This window comes from Sminthopsis crassicaudata, chromosome 3 (genome assembly GCF_048593235.1).
Source record: "Sminthopsis crassicaudata isolate SCR6 chromosome 3, ASM4859323v1, whole genome shotgun sequence".
Lineage (NCBI taxonomy): Eukaryota > Metazoa > Chordata > Mammalia > Dasyuromorphia > Dasyuridae > Sminthopsis > Sminthopsis crassicaudata.
Window position 1 is genome coordinate 415158953 of NC_133619.1, and position 21547 is coordinate 415180499.

Below are 21547 nucleotides of genomic sequence, written 5' to 3' on the forward strand. Positions count from 1 at the left end.
CCTTGCTCACAATTGGTCCACTTCTGCCAAATACCCAACCTGGGATGCTTCTTGTTTCCCATTGCCCAAACTTACCTCACCCAGACCCAGTGGAATTTTGTTCTAGTAAGTATTGCCCCAATATTTTTTACCAGGATTAACTCTAATTTGAGGTTTTACCTCCATTTAAGAATTTAGAACAATAGCCATTCTGTAGTCTATAAGTTTCCGTTAGAACTCTGTACCACGTTGCTGTCTACCAGACAACTAGGGGACATACTGACCTTTTTCAATGGGTTTTGGATTTGTTTTTCTTATCAATCTATCAGCACATCCTTGGACAGTGTTCTGACTAGGTAGCAAAATTCAGTGACAGCTTTCCGGCTTTGTACTAATGATGGGAATCTTTGGCTGGTACAAGCTGGAACATAACCTCTGTCTTCTGCAAGTTTATCATCAGTTTACAGGGCTGTGCTGACTCTGCAAAAAGAGGTAACATCTCTATTTTTTGCACTTACTTTTTAATAATAGAGTCAGAAGCATACAAGATTTCCTTGTTGGTGACTTATTCAAGTATTTATAGTGGTGCCTGTGTCCCAGTGAGTTTAAAGAGTTTCCAGCACAGCTGGGGGCATAGTCTAAGACCTGCTTCCAGGTCTCTTGTTATATTATTGAATTCTTGAACAGAACTCTAAAAAAGAGTGAATTAAAGTAGAAATATTATATCCCTGTTTCAATCCATTTCATGATACTATCAATCCTGATGTGACTGCCTGTACCTGAGTAAATGTCAAGCCAGCCAAAATTCAAACAATTTTTGTAAAATTGATGAATAACATTTTGAGGCCTTGATGGCTTTGCCCTGTTCAGGCAACCGATTGAGAGGCGTGCTTCTCTTAAAACTAGAACTGCCAGATATCAAAGGAACTCTCCCTTCTTTCTCATTGTTTTTCTTGGTACATTGTAGGTAAAATGTTCATTGACTTGTCTTGATTTAAGAGGCAATATGATTACACAGAAAAACTTGAATTTAGATAATCTCCATTCTATCATTAAATGTGACTCAAGGCAATGATGATCCTCTGAACCTCAGTTTTTTTATTTGTAAAATGAGGCCAGGCTAGATGGTCTCTAAGGATCCCTACCACTTTGATTCTATGTTCCCTATTAAGGTGCTTATAGTGTGACCTTGGACAGGTCATAATCAGTTTTGGCCTTAGTTTCCTAACCTGTAAAGTGAGATCAGACTAGATGGTCTTTAAGGTCTTTATGACTTTAGCTAAATTATTAGTTAGCTGTATCACATCAGGCAAGTGACTTAACTATGTAGATTTACTTATCAAGAGTAAATTAGAAGGTTAGATCAGATAGTTTCTAAGATCCTTTCCAGCTCTAAATAATGTTGGGATTCCTTATCTCACTAATGCATTCTAGCTCAGACCCTATATCTTCTCAACCCTGTTGCCCATTTTTGTTTTCTTCTCACTTTTTACTGAGCAGTCCAGAACAGAATCCATAGTGGAAAAAAGGCTGATGATTGCAGGGATAAGGATGGTAGGGGAAAAGCAAAGAGTAAAACTTGATGGTTGCTTCTTTTATGTCTTCATTTATGTTCTTCTGACTATACCAGTTCTAGAATTGCCATTTTAGCATCATTCTCAGACACTGTCTTATTTTTTTATCTCTCTACCAATAGAGAAATCCCTAATTCTCTACCTCAGAGCCTCCAACCCCAACCTTATCTCCTATAACAAAATGTCCACTTTAGATTTCTTCAGAAAAAAAAAAAAGATCTAGCTTATTTTAACCTCATGTCCAAAGTCCTGTCATTATTACATATATAAGACTTGACCCCCCCCCAATTGGGAAACTTTAGTAAAGGGTGTATAGAAGTTGTCACTCTTCCTGGGGAAAGTTCTCTCCAATGTGAAATAAGCCACAGAAGCTATTTCTAGTAGCTCTGGGCTATGAGAATCCCTTCTCCCTCTATCTGGCAGATCAGTGAGATAAGGAAAATAGTATCCATTGCTACATTCTACCATAGTCAGGGGAGATAGTCTGTTAGTATCCAAGCTGAAACTTTGAAATTTCCCAAGCTTCATACATATGATGGTTGAGGTCTAAATTAGATTAGCACAATCCAAGGATTGACCTAATAATCCAGCTACCATTTAGTCTCCAAACTTATTAATGAATTTTTAAAACATGCCCTTTTCATAATTTCTGGACATACTATCTTCCCACAAAGATCCCAGGTGCATGTCTACATTGCAGCCTACAGCCACATGGTATTTTCACAGCACATTTAAGAAATGATCTTGATCTCAGTCACAAAATGAATAACTCACATAAATGACAAGATGATTCTGAAGGCAGGAAAGATAAAGGACCGATTCAAATCAACAGCTAATTTGTAGCAGTTTAAAAAAGAAATAGGGATATCACTATAAAAATACCTGTAAAATCAGATTGGGCTCAGACATTTTATATCTACAGGATGATGTCCAGCTTCAATAACAAAACAAAGCAAAGAAAACCCACCCCCCTTTCTCCATAAACAGCTCCATTGATCTTCTATAGTGCACCAGCACCATCTGCTGGCTGGAACCCATGAAAAGTCTGGACCTTTCAGAAGCCAGAATCTCAATTTGCCTGCAGCTCCTATGGGTGGGCTGCTATTAAATACACTGAACACCAAAATATATTTCTAATCTTATAATATTGTTGAATAGTATGAATAAAGTGGATTTTCCAGAACCCAATAATAAAGTGGCAACACACTAACCAGAGTGCATCCACATGTCTGCTCAGGAAGGATTTCACTGGAGCAGATTGCCAAAAAATGCACTCCAGTTTTGCCCATGTGTTAGACACATTTGGGGGAGCACAATCTGTTTTAATTTCATAGTTTTTCTTTTTATACATATTTCTTTTTTGCCCACTTCCTCCATTCCAATTGTCTCTACAATGCATCCTATATTGAGGTAATAGGCTCGGTATCTCAATGTTAAAAACAATTCTCTTCAAAGAGATTTTAAAGGAAGAAGGAAAGGATTCTAAGATGAAATACTGTCTTTCTCAGAGCATTTGGGAGAACAGAAATGACATGCCATTGAATCCTGTGATGGTATTGCCTTGTTGGTTTATCTTTTTTACTTAATATAATTTTTTTTCTAATTACATGTAAAGATAGTTTTCAACATTCATCTTAGTAAGCTTTTCAGCTCCAAATTTTTTCATCTTTCCCTTTCATCTTCCCTTCCAAGACAGCAAGAAATCTGATATGTTTATATGTGTGTATAGATATAGATATATATATCTATATCTATACACACACACAATAATGTTAAACATATTTCCACATTACTCGTGTTGTGAAAGAAGAATCAGAACAAAAAGGGAAAGACAGAAGAAAGAAAAAAATAGTATGCTTTGATTTGCATTCAGACTCCATAGTTCTTTCTCTGGATGTGGTCAACATTTTCCATTGTGAGTCTTAGCATTGTCTTGGATCATTGCATTGCTGAGAATTGACTCTAGCATAGTTGATCATCTAATAAAGTTGCTGTTACTGTATACAGTTCTTCTGGTTCTGCCCACCTCACTCAGCATCAGTTGGAGTAAGTCTTTCCAGGTTTTTCTGAAGTCATCCTGATCATCATTTCTTATAACACAATGGTATTATATTACATTCATAGACTAGAATTTGGCCAGCCATTCTCCAATTGATGGGTGTCCCCTCAAACTAGAAATGAGGCCTTTATCAAAAGTACTGACTATAAAAATAGTTTTCCAGCTTTCTCCTTTCCTTCTAATTTTGGTTACATTGGTTCTGTTAGTCCAAAAACTTTTAAATTTAGTGCAATGAAAATTATCCATTTTGTATTTCACAATGTTCTCTATCTCTGATTTGCTCCTAAATTCTTACCTTCTCCATAGATCTTACATGTAAGTTATTTCTTGCTTTCTTAATTTGCTTACACTATCACCCCTTATGTATAAATCATGTACCCATTTCAAACAATATGTGGTATAAGATAAATTATGTCTAGTTTCTGCAGTTTCCAATTGTCAGAAGTTTTTGTAAAATACTGAGTTTTTATCCCAGAAGCTGTAGTCCTTGCATTTAATCAAACAGTATATTACTATTTATTTTTAACTACTGTCTTGTGTACATACTCTATTCTACTAATCCACTAGTCTATTTCTTAATATCAAATGCTGTTTTATAATCCAGTTATAATCCAGTATGGTATAGCTAGGCCACTTTCCATTGCATTTTTTTTTAATCAATTCCCTTGATATTCTTGATCTTTTGATTTTCTAGCCCTACAAAGTGATTTTTTGGCAGTTATATTGGTATGGCACTAAGTAGATTAATTGAGATAGAATTATAATTTTTATTCTATCTTCACTGACTACCCATTGGCAATTGATATTTTTCTAGTTGTTTACAACTGACTTTATTCGGGCAAAAATTGTTTAGTAATTGTGTTCATATATTCATGGATTTATTTTGTCACGCAGATTCCTAAATATTTCATATTTTGTATAGTTATTTTTTTTAAAAATTTCTCTGTCTCTTGCTGCTGGACTTTGTTGATAATATATAGAAATATTTATGATTTATGTGGATTTATTTTATATCCTGCAACTTTGCTAAAGTTATTAAATGTTTCAAGTAGCTTTTTTATTGATTCTCTAGGATTCTCTAAGTAAATCATCATATTATCTACAAAGAGTGATAGTTTTGTTTCCTCATTACCTATTTTAATTCCTTTAATTTCTTGTTCTCCTCTTATTGCTAAAGCTAACATTTCTTCAATCTCTACTAATATTTTATTACTTTGTATCAGTATTCATTAGGGAAATTGAGAGATTTTATTTCTCTGTTTGGTTCCTTCTAATTTAACTGTCAGTAATATATTTCTGTCATAAAAGGAATTTGTAGGACTCCTTTGTCTAACTTTCCAAATAGTTTATATAATATTGGAATTAATTGCTCTTTAAAGATTTGGTAGAATTCACTTGTAAATCCATGTGATTAGATTTTCTTAGGAAGTTCATTGGTGATGTGTTCAATTTCTTTTTTCTAAAATCAGGTTAAGTACTTATATTTCCTTTTTTGTGAATCTGGGCAATTTATATTTTTATAAATATTCATCCATTTCACTTAGATTGCCAGATTTATTGACATACAGTTGGGCAAAATAGTTCCTAATTATAGCTTTAATTTCCCCTTCATTGGTAGTGAGTTCACCCTTTTCATTTTTGTTATTGGAAATTTGTTTTTCTTATTTATCTATTTTGCTGGGTTTTTTTATAATGTCTGATCTTAGTTTTATTAGTTTAAAATTTTTCTTACTTTTGATTTTATTAATCTCTTCTAATTTATTAAATTGGAGATTTTCAATTTGTTCTTTTTCTGACTTTTTTAGTTGCATGCTCAATTCATTGATCTTTTCTTTGTCTGTTTTATTCATGCAAGGATTTAGAAATAGAAAAATAGAAAATAGTTTCTGGTCACAATATCAAAGAATCACAATGTCAGGGCCAGAAGGCTCAGTGACTATCTTGTCCAAGAATTCCTCCTAAAGGATAGGCATACATTCATTGCTTGAAGACTTCTAGTAAGGATCAATCCACTACTTCCTGAAGCAACTGATTCTTCTTTTAGGTTGTCTAGTTGTTAGGGTTTTTCTTATTTGTTTGTTTTCATACATCAAGCTTATGTTTCTCTTTACAATGCTTAACCATTACTTCCGGTTCTGTCCTCTAGAGCAAAGAACAAATTGAATTCCTCTTCTACATTCAACTGAAATCAAAGATGGATTCAAGCATAGTATCACAGCCTAACATCCAAAGCAATCTAAAAATTCTGTATGCTGTTGAATATAGATTCTAGAATGTTAGAACTGGAAGCAACCTTAAGAAATTTGAGAGTAGAATTTCTTCATTAGGCAAAGAAGGAACCCAAGATCAAGGGAGCATTTTTAGGATCATAGATTTAGGGATTATCAAATACAAACCAACCTCCTCATTTTGCAAATGAAGAAGCTAAAACCAACAGAGGTTAAATGGTTTGTGAAGGGTCACACAGCTGCTAAGAGGCAGTATTTAACCTCATGTCTTCTGGGCTCTAAGCACAGTGCTCTATCCACTGTCACCAAAGAAACTGTTAATCATGGAAATTGCAGAAGTGCCCCAAATAAGGACACATCTTTGTGACTGGTGTTAATGTAGATAAAGCCCAAATAAGTTTAAACTCCCAATAAATATGAATTCATTTGAGTTCATATTTGATTTATATTCCCATATTTGTTAGAAATAGGGGAACAGGATTCTATATTTGATTTATATTCCCATATTTGGTAGAAAGAGAACAAGGTTCCACCTTTTTTCAGCTGCTCATTAGAATTGGACATCTTAGCTTTAAAAAAAAAATAGATTCAAAACTGTGGGGAAAGTCATGATTTGCTGGTTGTGTTTGGTTTCTAACTTTCTTTAACTTGAATACCAAATAAATCTACCCAAATGCTATTTGGAAGAATAGAATTATTTCCTCCATCACGAGTCAAGATGCCATCAACTCCAAATAAATGCCGACTAGTTAACTGGTACCTTTCTGGCATTTCAGGAAAAGATCAGAGTTATCTCTATAATTGGACATAGATGTAATGTTTACTGCATTTAGCACCAGTCTCTTGCTCTAGCTGACTGAAATATATTTAGGGAAAGTAGCCAAACATAATTTCCTACAGAGCTCCAATCAGATTGAACTGGCCCAAAACAAGATTGAAGCCATTTAATCCTACATGCTCCAGTTTGATTCGAGAGTCACATTGTTATCTCAAAACAATGATACTTTCAATCCCATTCTTTTGTGAACATGAAATATTTCCAATTTTACTAAATCAAATACTCCAAAGAAGTAATAAAGAAAGTTTTCCCAGTTAAAAAAAAAAAAAACAATTATATTCAGCTTTGTCTTTAATGTAAGTTAAGCCCCCAAAAACAAATTCTACTATCTCAGCTTTCATGGTTTAAATGGCTTTTATGGAAATTGGTGGATTTCCTTATATCCTACTGAAATTAATCAATCAACAAGTGCTTGTTGGTTGTCCAGAACAAACAATATGTTCTGAAAAACTGTTTTTCAATTCTTCTTCATCTTACTCCCTTTGATCCATCCCCCATAACACAGAGAAAAAAAACTAAACATAAGTTCAAACTTAAAGTGGTACTATATGTGTTGTTTATATTATTATTAGTTTAGCAGTGATGCTCAACATGGGGGATATGTATTCTCCAAAGTATGAGAATCTTGTTAAAAGAGGACAGGAAATATTTGGAAAATCATTGTTATTCTATTGAAATATTCTAAAACATCAATTTTTTTTGGGGGGGTGCTTCGGAGAGAGAACAATTTAATGATAATTTTTAAAAGTTATAGTGTATTAAATAAAGTTTCCTTTGTGAAAAACTAATCTTTTTTTCATTTTTTTATAATAATTTAAAGGCAGGTAGTGATACTCTTTCTACAGCACTGGATCAAGAGTCAGGAAGACCTAAGTTCAAATCTAGCCACACACTATTAGTTGTATGACCCTGGATAAGTCACTTAGCTTGTTTGCCTCAGTTTCTTTAACTGTAACATGCAGAGAATTGTATTATCTACCTTCCAGGGTTACTGTGAAGATCAAATGGGATATTTATAAAAAGCACTTAGCACAGTTCCTGGTACATAGCATACACTATATAAATGTTTATTCCTCTCTTCCCCTATGCCCCTTGTGTATATATATACTTGAGTAATTCTAAAACTTACTCTTTTTCAAATATAATAGCGGAACTGAAACCAATTCCTTAAAATTCATAAGACTCTTTTATATCCACTAAGCCAAGGTGCTTGGCAGCAGCATCAATATCATCATCAACAACATCATAGTAAGTGATAATAATAATGACAGAAATTGATATAATAATAATTTACAATCTGCAGAACAATTTACATGTGTTATCTTTTGATAAAAACAGACATGGTAATACCTAAATTATTTCTGTTTTAGAGAAATGGAAATTGAGGATCAGAGAAGTTAAATAATTTGCACAAAGTCACACAGTGAATGATATTAACTCCACATTCAATGATCTTTGTCCTATACTTCCCATCCATACTTTTAAGCTCATGGGAGGGAAAGACTAAGTCTTACACATTTTTGAAGCTCTCTAGGCAAGAAGTCTCACAAAGTGCCTTACATATGGTAGAAGTTCAGTAAGTATTTATTATTTAATTTCCAGAAAAATCAACTGGATCCTTGCTCTCTTTATTCTCTCAAGAATGACAGTGACTTCTGGGGTTAATCAGATCCACTTGGATTTCTAGGCTTGGTTTTCTCTGGTTCTTCCAGTCACATAAGTTGTCAATTTCCCAGTTGTTAATTTTTAATAATATTTATTAAGTACCTACCTACATGCTGAGTATTGTGTGAAGCACTTTACAAATATTCTCTCATTTGATCCTCAAAATAACTCGGGGAGGTAAATGCTATTATTATCTTCATTTTACATTACAGAAATTTCTGAGGCAAAAATAAGTTAAGCCATTTACTCAGGAACACCCAGTAAGTGTATGAGGCTGAATTTGAATTCAGGTAATCCTGACTCCTGGCATAGAACTCTAATTCTATAGCACCTAGTTGCCTACACTCATCATAATGGCAAATGAGAGGTAGACTTCCAGGTCTCTGCTGGATTTTCCTTTAAATCTTAGAATGTCAAGCAAAAGCATATCTTTTTCACAACTTTAGAAGTTTGGTAATTTTTTTGCTTCACTAGAAGGAATATTTTCAAGTACAGAATTAGCTCCAATAAAACTATAGGGATTAGGGTGTCCCAAGTCAGAGAAATAGAGGAATATGAGGAAAGAGCATTGTCTACCTGTGAGGTGCAGTCATTGGATTGTTTTCACTGCAAGGGAAGATTCCATCCGGGGATGAAAAGACAAGAGGCATCAGAATATGAGGAGTTATTATTGCCAAAAAGAATGTATGGATCTTCACTCTACAGCCACGGAACTTTCCTGAAGAAGACAGTGTAAAAAGATGGTAGGTAAGTCAAATCAGAATTCCAGGCCAAGAGGCCAGCCATGGGCCACCCAATGTAGACCATCCTTCCCAGTTTTTTCCTCATAAACATTGTTTCAAGGAATAACAATCAAGTGAATTAACCATCTGACTATAATTAGGAAAAACTGAAAAGTTTTTCAGCTGGCCAGATACTAAGGCCAGTTACTCCAGACTAGATAAGGTGCCTTGTATGCATCTTGAAAATCAAAGCTTGAACAATTTCACGTGCAAGATCATCTCTCCTTATTAAGGGGAGAATAAAAGAAACAACACAACACCCACAACTCCAGTCGTTTATAATTGCCCCTCAATCAAGGCAATTTTGTGATTTAAAAGAATATTTAATTTGGGGAGAAAAAAGGCCTGGCACTGTACCAACACTCAGCAAACATCTTGGCATCCATTCAGATAGCATCCACCAGCACTGGCAGTAATTCCTCTTGTTATAGTGTTTACATGCACATAAATCAGAATCAGGTGAATTTACAATATACAGTACACTGTCACACTGACAGCAGGTAATAGATTGTCAAAAGGGTTTTGGGGACCATGAGGTTTTTTTGTTTTGTTTTAAATACATATCTCAGAGCTGCTGGGTAACATTCCACGATATTTTTTTCCATTTTCAGAATTCATTGCCAAGTTCATCAATGACCTGTTACTCTTGCCTGCTTTTGTCTGCAGCCTAAATTTGACTTTCATGAAAATACCATTCTTATTTTTTTAAAGCCATGTTTCCAGCAAATGGCACTTTTAAAAATGAGTTAAGGGTTTTCAAAGGCTGAAGCTCTCCATGTTGAAGTAAAGAGATAGAATGTTACAGAGTTCTTACACAAGGCTGCACATTTCATACTTCAGGCTAGCACATCAGCATTCAAATTCTTTTTCTTCTTACAAAGCCTACAATTTCCAGGTGCACTTCAAACAGAATCAGAAAAAGATATCCCACTTGACTACCTAAATTCCAATCCTATCCTTCACATAGGATCTAAGCAGCTATCATATTAAGCACAAAACCCAAGGGTCCAAGGCAGACCTGAAAGAAAATAGGTAACAAGCAGACCTAGGCCGAAGGTAATTTCTGATTAAGTTAATTCAATTATAATTAGAGCTAGAGTACCCTGAAGCATCTCTTCCAATGATTTTTCTCAAAGCTTTTTATTCAGAAGTCTTATGATATTGGATCTGGGTCACAAAATTTCATAAATCATTTCATAAATCAGTGTTTACCTTCCCCCTTTTTTGTAAGCAAGGTTCTAACAGTAGTGAAGAGAATTGGAAACCATTGTGGGGAGAGGGGAAAGATAGTTAAATACCATCCCTATTCTGACAGTGATGAAGATTGTCCTATTTGATCAAATTTACAAAACAAATTTGTTTCCAAGTCAAATTTCTAAACAAGTCACTGAGAAACATTGTGGTGAAAAGCAGTGGAAAGGAATTGACAAAACCCTTTTTAGAGTAGAATTGTCATTAGATATAAGGACACCTAAGAATTAAAATTAGAATGGGATCAAAATTAAGGACATCTATTTAATTAAGCACACCTACTCCATGTATTAAGTACTACACTCTTCAGAATCAGGAATTAGAGAGCATCCACTTAGTGAGTATCATTGTAGCCTGTATGATTTTGAGAGGATGATCCAGAAAGTCATGAGTGCACAGAGCAGGCACATGTCTGAAATAGAGAAAACTGCTGTGTTAATGGATGTAGCCTAACCAATCTATTCTGAAGTGTTCCAGCTGAGAAAAAAAAAAAAAAAATATATATATATATATATATATATATATATGGAGATATATATATATATATATATATATATATATATATATATATATATATATATATATATATATATATATCTCCAGAGAGCAATGGAAAGTAATGTGTTTATAGAAAAGTGTAAGTCAAAAGGTTGTTGGTATACAGATTGCCTTTGGAGAGTTAATGATCTTATTAAAGTACAAAGAAAATAGTACTGAGAATGCAAGCATTTAAACAAGTTTTTGTGGCTTGCCACCACAATTACATTCCTGCCCCTCACCCTCCCCTCTTCTCTTGGCCCCTGAGCTCACATCCTTGAGTACATAGGATCCCAAGAAATAGGGACTTCTTCAAATCATCCAGACCAACCTTCCCTATCTCCATCCAATTTTATAGATGAAGAAAATGAAAGGGAGGTTAAGTGATTTGTCAAAGTTTATGCAGGTAATTAGTGGTAGACATAAAAGAAAGGAAAAAAGGAAACAAGAATTTAGTAAGCATCTACTATGTGCCATATTCTATTTAAAATCCTTTACAAATATTATCCCATTTGATCATCAGAACAACATGAGGAGGTAATTGCTACCATGATCCTCATTTTATAGTTGAGGAAACTGACGCAGACAGAAGTTAAGGTCATAGCATTAGTCAGTACTAAGGCTGGATTTGAACTCAAATCTTTCTGAATGCAGATTCAGAGTTCTATATACTGTACTACCCACTGGACTTAAGTGCTAGACTGAAAGGGACTTCAGAAGCTATGTAGTCCAACCTTTTCATTTTCCAAATGAAGCCCAATGACTTATTCACAGTTACAAAGATAGTTAGTAGCATAATGGAACTCAAAATTCTAGTTTCTAGACCCTTAACAAAGGAGAAGAATATAGCTGGTAGAGGATCAGATAAGTAGGAGTGGAGAGAATTCTTCCCCAAGCTCCTCAGGATAAGCTGAGGAGAAATATAAGGTATCCCTAAGAGAAGATGCAGCCCACCTGGCTTTGATATAGGAAGTCAAATCCTACATGCTACACATATCCTTGTATCACAATAGTCTCCTATCCCTAAAATAATAGTACTAGCATTCGTGTAAACTTTTGTATTTTCTCATTTGATTTTCACAATAATCCTCTGAGTTAGGTACTACCGTTATCTCCATTTTACAGATGAGAAAACTGAACCTCATGGGGATTAAGTGGCTTTCCTGGAGTCATACATCTATTAAGTGTCTGAGACAAGATTCAAAATATTGTCCATCCTGACTCTAAGTCAAGCCCTCTAATTGTTACTCCATTTATTTACTTCAGATAAGTTCCTTGAAGGAAGAGACTTATGTTTTCCATTTTTGTACCTATCCTAGCATCTTCTCATTGGGACACCTAGGTGTCAGTGCATAGAATGCCAAACCTGGAGTCAGGAAGACTCATCTTCCTGAGTTCCAATTTGACTTGAGACACTTACTAGTTGGGTAATCCTGGGCAAATCACTTAACCCTGTTTTTCTCCATTTCCTCATGAGCTGAAAAAGGAAATGGCAAATCACTCTAATATCTTTGCTAAGAAAATCCCAAAAGGGACTAGCCACAAAGAGTTGGATATTACTGAACAGCAACACTTCTTATTACTAGTCCTGAGATCACCTACTTTCAGGTTAAAGCAGTCAAGCCTCTAAAGATAAGGGGGACATGTCAGACTAAGTGGATTTTATGTTTTGATGCTACTGTTTGTGGAGTCACAAAGTCTACACACACACACACACACACACACACACACACACACACACACACACACACCCTGAAGGAATCCAAGAAAGTTTACCAGGAATCTCAGTCCCTTCTTTCAGAGAAGGGCATGAGTTTTGTCTTATCTCCAATCAGGTAAAGCCTTATCCAACATTTTCAGCAACACCATTCTACCCCTACTATTAAAAATATATATGATTATTTTCCAGTCATTTAAATAAGAAGATTTGTTGTCTTAATCTTATTCAAAAATATTCAAAATTCTTATTCAGAAAATACTGGATAGAGTGTTGCATTTCCCTGGATTCATAAATTTTATATAAATTTCAACTTAACTATAATATATTGAAGGCTAGATATGTTAACTTTTATTTCCAAATTATTTGTTATAAATTTAATTACAAATCTTAGTATAGTTAATTAAGCATGCTTTAAAATTGTTTATTATTAAATAAATTCATTTTAATGCATAAGAACTTTGCAATACAGTAAAAAGAGAGTAGAAATATGCTACACACTAGAATGAAACTCCCAGTCTATGTTCTCAACAAAGCCATCTGGGTGGGATGCCCCAGGAGAAGCCAATACTATTTCTAGGAACCCTCTATTTCCAACTGTTTTGAAATTGACAATATTCTACCAAAGTGGGACATAGTGACCTAAGCGTATTCTTCCCATTACTGAGATATGGCATAAAAAGTAAAAGAACAAAAAATAAGAAAAAAGAGATGAAAAAGGATTCCCTTTTTAGCCTTCTATAATTCCCTTTTTACTTATTTCCTCAGTAACCTCATCTATGATCAAAACTCCAGCTACCACCTCTATGCTGATGACCCAGAGTCTACTTCTCTTGCTCTTGACTACACTTCAGTTGCATGTCTTTCAATTTTCAGTTTTCATGTTGGGGGGAGGAGTTGATCACAATTTCCACTTTAACATTTTTCCTTCTACTGAATCCTACCTTTTAATTATAAAAAAAAAAATTAAGCACTATTCATGCACATTTTACCCCCCTGCACATATTCTTTGATCCAACCATACTGTTCAACTTGGTATATATATGGAATATACATGATTTTCCATCTACTGTTCTTTTTATACATGATTTTCCATTTACTGTCTTTGTATGTTTGTATTAGCTGACTCCATATATATCCACCCATGCCTGGAATGCTCTCCCTCCCCACCTCTACCTCCTACTTTTACTTCCTTCAATACAATTTAAATCCCATCATTTGCAAGAAGCCTTTCCTTCACTACCACCCCTTCCCAACTGCTAACTTGTTTTTTCCCCCACCTCTGAGATTACCTTCCATTCATTCTGTTTTTAAATATTTTATGTACTTAGTTATCTTTATCTCCCTAATTAGAATGTGGACTCCTAGAGAGCAGCAACCATTTTAAAATTTATGTGTGTGTGTGTGTGTGTGTGTATCACCAAAACTTAGTACCATTCCTGGAAAATGTTTTCTGAGGGACATCAGTCTGACAATTTCTACCAAATTCCACATCCACAATCCTTCTTTCTTTACTGAGAGAAATATCCCCTTATCAGAGCTTTAGGACAAAGATTATTCTATCAGAGTTGAACTGATTTTAGTGTTGTTAATTATATCATTATATTCATGGATGTTCCCTTTGTTTTACTATCATCATTCTACATCATTTCACACATTTTCCTATATTTCTCTGAATTCCTCAGATTCACCTTTTTATAGCACATCTTCCATTATACTCATGTAGCATAATTTGTTCAACCATTTCCCCAGACAATGGGCCTCCTATTCATTTCCAGGTTTTTGGAATATATATATACAAATTCCACTGCTGTATTACCTACAGGATTGTCCTTTGGGGCATCAGACTTCAAATCCTACCTCTTATTTTTACTACCTATGTGACTTTGGGCAAATCATTTAATTTGCTTGGGTCTTAGTTTCCCATCTGTAAAATGACTAAGATGACTAGATGGTCTCTGAGATTCTTGCCAGCTTAGATTCCCACTATCATCTTAAGGCTCAGTATAAGCAAAGTTGACATTGTCTTCCCAACAACACTGAGTACCCTTCCAAACCACTTCAGTAATTAATAATACCATCATTCTTTCTGTTTCCAAGAAGAGAAACTTAGAATTTTTAACTTTTCTCTCTTTCATCCCCTTTGTTATATGCTGCAATCTCTGAGTCCTTGAAATGTCTCTTCCTTCACTAGTCCCATTGCTGCTGAATCTAAATTGCTGCAATATCTTCTTTGATATTCTTCCTCTCCATCCTCTCCAAAACTTTTGTTTAATATATTCTTCCTAAAACACTATTTTCATCATTTCCCTTTCCAGCTCACAGTGCTTAATGCATTGAGACCAAATTAATTTTCTTGGCTTTTAAGACAATTTGCAATCGAACTCTGTTTTTTTGCTTCCAAACTCTCCAATAGATGATCTTCCTTCTAATTGGATAGTTCCATCTAATCTCCTCTATACTGCCATATTCTTGCTTTCAGACTTTTATGTCCTTCCCAGTTCCCTCCATCTAGAATGCATTCATTCCTCTATTATATAAATTTTATCCATTTTCCAAGAACTAGGGCCAATCCTAAAATAGTCCAATCCTTGAGTGGCCACAGTAGCAAGTGTCAGAGGCAGGATTGGAACTCAGGTTCCTCCTAATTCTTAGTCCTATACTTTTTTCATTACAGTGTTTCATCTGTAATAATAACAGTGGACATTTTGTATATTTTATGATCATAAAACAATGCAATAGATTAACTTAGTAAAATCATTCTACATCTGCCTCAAATGACATGATATCTTAATATCTTATCATTATAGGTTTTTTTTCTACAAATTATCAAGATAATTTAAAATGGGATTATTACAGAGATTTGAGTAAATGTGATATTTCAACTAAACCCTTGCAGAAGGAACCACTTAGGGGAAAGAGGCCTGGGCTTCAGTCTCAGTCTCTTCCCCCTGATCCCTCAATTTTGGCAAAAGGATGATTTTTGTGAGCTTCACAGTATCTGAAGGATTTTGGACTTCTCATAAGTGTCTTAGCAGTAATCCAAGATGAACTGATGGCAGTAAGTCATTGGGAGCCAAGTACAATTTGAATATAGATGCATAGCTTCAAAATGATCCTAGCAAAGAAACTCTACTAGGCCTAAAGGGAACTCCTTATGGCCACTTACCTCATGTTGTGGGTAATTCCTTTGCCATTTGTACTTTCTAAACTTCAATCCATTTCCTCTTGTATCCTCCTTGTACTTGTGAGAAAATGTGTCTCAGATTAAGAAGAGGTGAAATTTTCATGTATGCTCTTACTATGCCACTTTAGTAGATAAATCTCTTCTTAAAAACCTATATTGGCTGACTAAATAGTTATCAACTCATAATAATGAGGAGAAAATACATGAAAAGGAGCTGAGCCAATAGCATCAGAAAAAAGTTAGCCCATACCCTCAGGAACACTTCTAAAGTCCTGAATAGAAGATATATCTGACCTAACTCTGGGAATTTAATCTGCTAATGTGTCTATGGATTGGGAGAGAAAGTCTAGATCTCACAATGGTTACAAAACACTTTATAAAAATAATAACCACTCATATTTCTAAAGTTCTTAACAATTTTCAAAGTGTCTTGCAATAGTCCTATAAGGTAAGTTGTATAAGCAGCTGTATTATAAGAAAATATGGAATTAGGAATCAGAACACCTCTGTTTGAGTTCCCTAGGTACTGCTTAGTAACTATTACTGTCATTTATTAGCTGTCTGACCCTGGGCTATTTATTTAACTCCTATCAACCACTAAAAATGCACCACAAATATCATAAATGGAAGGGGATAAGAAATGCAGAGAAAGAGAGTAAGGAAGTCTGAGGGAAGCCAAAGTTTTTGTTTTTTCACCTGCTCAGAAATATACTGAAATTAAAGCGTTCCAAAAAGACATTATCTGCCTCAAGTCCTGATGATCACCACCATCATAATAATCATCATCATCATTATTATATAGTTCTATCCTATATGTGTACTTTTAATATATTTCAATATTATATTTCATATGTATGTTTAAGGTACACTTCCACCCAGCTCTTCCAAGTCTTCTGCAGTATACAGCTGGGTTACTAAACTATCTCCATTTCTAAGAATCCAACCACATTCCAGGTGATAGCATTAGGCAGGTAAGGGTTACTAACTGGAAAAGTCTGTTGGCCTAGTTAAAGTAATACTTCATCTTGTGGAATTTTGTGGAAGAATAAAATATGTCACTAGATACTCAGTTAAATAGAGAAACTCTCTAAAAGGCCAAACTCTTCGAAACCAATAAAGTAAAAGCATTCACTTCCCAGTGACAACTTGTCACTTTCTCAGAGGCATGACTTTGCACAGGCAGTCTCAGGACATCAGCTGCTGAGTATCTGTATTGACATGCCCTACAACAATGGACAGGTCTAGAGAGGTTCTGCTTTGCGTCTGGGAATGTTATATTTATCAAGACAAATTTTCCATTATGATCTTCCTGATATTTGACCACTGATCAGAAGCTCTCCATCATTTGTGATCTTGCAATATTGATATTGTAATAATTGAACAATTCAGCACAGGCCCTACACCTCCACCAATCCTTCAATCCTAAGAAAATGATGCATGTTATTGATATTCATCCTTCTTGACAAACTGTGGCAGGGTAAGACTCTTGACTATACTCTTGCTCTGACAATCCTCATAAGAATTGTAAATCTGCTCTGGTTCCTACCTGGATCCATCCAGACTGTTGTGTTTTAACCTTGTTCATGTTCTCAGTGGCTCAGATTTTTGTTCCAGATTTGTGATTTTATTGTGTTAAGATTTACCCTTATAGAAACTCTCTTCAATGAATCTTATCAGCCACTCATCCATAACTGATTATACTTGTAGAGAATTTTGGGGTACATCAAGGAACTGGGGCAATTAGGTAGCACATTGAATAGAACACTGGGTTTTGAATTAGGAAAACTTACTATCACAAGTTCAACTCTAGCCTCTGACACTTACTAGCAGTGTGACCCTGGACAAGTGACTTTGCCTCAGTTCCTCATCTGTAAAATGAATTGGAGAAAGAAATGGCCAACCACTTCAGTAACTTTGCCAAGAAAAACTCCAAAATGGAATCACAAAGAGTTAGACAGGACTAAAATAACTGAATGACAACAAGCAAGGAATTAAATGGATTGTCTAGGACCACCTGAACAATAAATATTAGAAGCTAGACTTGAATCCTGATCTTCTTTATCTCCAAAGCAGGCCTGTGCGGCTTCTTGGGGACAATAATAGAGGATTCATATCTTTACTCTTATCCTAGGAGCCATAGATTATGGTCTAAAAATTGCATAAAGTGATCAAAGTACCTTGAATATATAAGATAGCTTTTAAATTTTGGACGGGGCTTAACTTGGACTTTTTTCATAGTGGAGTGTAAAGGGCTAGAACTGAATGCACTTGGATAATGTTGACCCTCCCCAGCTGTTCTGTGCTGACTTGATTGGTGGGACAAAGAGGGGGAAGTGACATGTGTGGGAGGAGAAGGAGGAGGAGAAACTTGGGTTGTGGAACTCACGCTCTCTCGCACTCGTGACCTGGCTTTGGAGGGTGACTATAAAAGATCAAGAATAAAGACGTTTAGTGATCCTGACTCTGGCTGATTTCTGGGAAGATAGAGTTCCAGCAGTGGAGAAACTCCTATTTGGAGAGTTCTTCCACTAATTAAATTAACAATTTACCTATAAAAATTGTTTAGAGGCCTTGAGAGATTAATTAACTTGCCCACAGTCATATCACTAATAATATGTGTCTTAAGACTTAAGTTCAAGGGTTTATAGGTAGCATAAATTTTTATTATATCAATTTTCCAGATACTCTATTAATCTATTAGACTAATATTCGACCATTAAACTAATAGTCTGACTATTTGGGATATGACAAGCAATTCCTACAAACTATTAGTGATGTGATAGAAAGAACATTGTCTCTGGAATCATAGAACCTGAGTTCAAGTACTGTTTTTGATGCATCTTTGTACATGGGAAGGAAGGAAGAAAGGAGGGAAAGAAGGAAGGAAGGAAGGAAGGAAGGAAGGAAGGAAGGAAGGAAGGAAGGGAGGGAGGGAGGGAGGGAGGGAGGGAGGAAGGAAGGAAGGAAGGAAGGAAGGAAGGAAGGAAGGAAGGAAGGAAGGAAGGAAGGAAGGGAGGGAGGGAGGGAGGGAGGAAGGAAGGAAGGAAGGAAGGAAGGAAGGAAGGAAGGAAGGAAGGAAGGAAGGAAGGAAGGAAGGAAGGAAGGAAGGAAGGAAGGAAGGAAGGAAGGAAGGGAGGGAGGGAGGGAAGGAAGGAGGGAGGGGAGGGAGGAAGGAGGGAAGGAGGGAGGGAAGGGAGGGAGGAAGGAAGGGAGGGAGGGAAGGAAGGAGGGAGGAAAGGGAGGAAGGAGGGAAGGAGGGAGGAAAGGGAGGAAGGAGGGAAGGAGGGAGGGAAGGAAGGAGGGAGGAAAGGGAGGAAGGAGGGAAGGAGGGAGGGAAGGAAGGAGGGAGGGAAGGAAGGAAGGAGGGAAGGAAGGAACAAAGGAAAGAAAGAAGGAAGGAAGGGAAAAAGGGGGGAGGAGAAGGAAGGAAGGAGGAAGGGAGGAATGAAGGATGGAAGGAAGGCAAAGAGGGAAGAAGTAGGTGAAGAGAGGGAGGAAGAAAGGAAGGCAGGAAGGCAGGGAGGAAGGAAGGAACAAAGGAAGGAAAGAAGGAAGAGAGGGAGAAAGACAGAGGGAAAGGGAGAGAGAGGAGAAGAGAGAGAGAAGGAAGAAGGGAAAGAGATGGGGGAAGAGAGAGGAGGGAGGGGAGGAAACACTTATTTTGCTATGTCCTAGACAGTGTGCTAGGAGGCTAGGGTTATAAAAACAAAGGAGACAGTCTTTATTCACAAAGAACTTACATTTTTAATAGGGGAACCTAATTCCTATTTGGGGAGTGGTGTCTAGGATAGAGAATTTTTGTCCAAGGAATCAAAGAAATGGTGAGTGTGAGCCAAAAGAAAGTCCATTGTCATGCCCTTTCCAGAAACAATGGTCATATTGATTTAAAATTTGTTCCCAAGAAGAAAAGTAAAAGTTGAGGATGATGAGGCAAGAAGCAAGAGTGAACAGAAAAAAAGTCTGAGGTGGATGGATGTAACACATGGCTTGGATAATACATCCAGATATAGTTTTCCCTTCCACATCACTTTTCCAATCATGGTTTCAATATATCTCAAGTCAGTATAAGAAATCAAATGGAAATTTTGGGATGTTTTGCAGAAGGCTTGGACAACACACAAAAGCCAGAAGATGACATGGAAAATATTTTTATTTACTATTAACCTACATAAACGACATAAATGAATATACTTAATCCAAATTTTACAATAAGGTATTGTAAACACCTCACAAAAGAAAAAGAAAAAAAGTTTTACAAAGATTTTCTAGATCTCAGGAATGGAAGGGATAACTACAGTTCTTACAGCAAGTTTGCATTCACTTGCTGACTAATAAAGCTCAGAGAGCCAAGTTAAGTTGATTAATAAAAATAATTAATATTTAAATAAAGATTTCCTTTTAAGTCCCTTATAGTTCTAAATCTATGATTCTGTGACACATATAACATAAGGAATAAATATTTATATAGTGCTCATATGTCAGGCACTGTGCTAACAGGTTTTATAAAAATCTTATTATCTTCACAACTCTGTAAGACAGGTACTATTATTATCCCCGCTTTATAGTTGAAGAAACTGAGACAGAGGTGAAGTAACTTGCCAAAAGTCACACAACTAGCAAGCATCTAAGGACCGATTTGAACTTGGTTTTCCCAACTCCAAGTCCAATGTTCTTTCCACCATACCACTGTGCCACATAGTAGATACAGCACTGAACTTGGGATCAAAAAGACTTAGATTCAAATCCTACCTCAAACATTTACTAGATATGATACTGAACAAATCACTTGACCTTTCTGAACCTTTTCTGAACCTGTTTTCTCATCTATAAAATGGGGATATTGTCACTTATTTACAGGATTGTCATAAAAATCAAGTGAGATGATAGATGTTCAATTCTTAGCAAATATTAAAGCATTATATAGATATGCCTATAAAGGGAAAAAACCCAGAAACTCATGCTGTTGCAATTTGTACTTAATTTCAATGAAGATATATGTGTATTGGGTAGCTAGGGAAAGGAGACCTTTGTAGAAAATTCAGTTATTACAATACCACCCAGAGAAAACAATATGCAGAGATAGCCTCCCATCAATACCTAACTGTTAAAAAGATTACAGTAAAAAATTTCTTAAGAATCTCAAAATATAGAATTGCAATTTCTTTCTGTGAGAAAATTATAGTAAAGAAGCAATTAACTGAGTCCCCTTCAAGAATATACTTATATTTGTATTTTAATTTATTACATCTACATATTACTGGTTGGGATCAAGTCATTATGAGAAATCAAGGCAACCAAAATATCCATTTCACCAATCCAATTTTCACTTATAGACTAAATGTCTGAAACTAGGGCAATGAGCTATTTCACAATGAAAAACATGAAATCATATTGCAATAAAGCTGGAATAAGATGCAATACAGAAATAATAATATTGGGAGCCAGATATTTATATTCTATTACTTTCTATGCCAAAATAGTTGTAGTTATTCAAAATTGATAGTTGCAAAAGATTTCGCCTAATCTTCTTGATACCCCCAAATGCTAATTCTTTCTCCCCTAGGGAAAAAAAGTCACCTTGTATTTATTTTGTATATTTTATATAAACTGTTTATGTACATTTGGTTTCTTCTCTTAAATGGCTTCTTTTGTTTTGTTTATTCCTGGTTTCTAGGATGTAGAATGTGCTTAATTTTGTTACTTGACTGATTGATTGTTTGATTGAAAATC

General features: G+C 35.5%; 1 long non-coding RNA gene across 1 annotated transcript in view; it reads right to left on the reverse strand.

Annotated features, from left to right (window-relative positions):
• Positions 1 to 268: 268 nt before the first annotated feature.
• Positions 269 to 21547, reverse strand: part of LOC141562749 (uncharacterized) — a 52426-nt gene continuing 31147 nt past the window's right edge. Inside the window, exons 2-3 of the long non-coding RNA XR_012488238.1 lie at positions 8920 to 9061; positions 269 to 459 (exon numbers count right to left, since the gene is read on the reverse strand). This is a non-coding gene — a long non-coding RNA (uncharacterized LOC141562749). The remainder of the gene's footprint in view (positions 460 to 8919; positions 9062 to 21547) is intronic.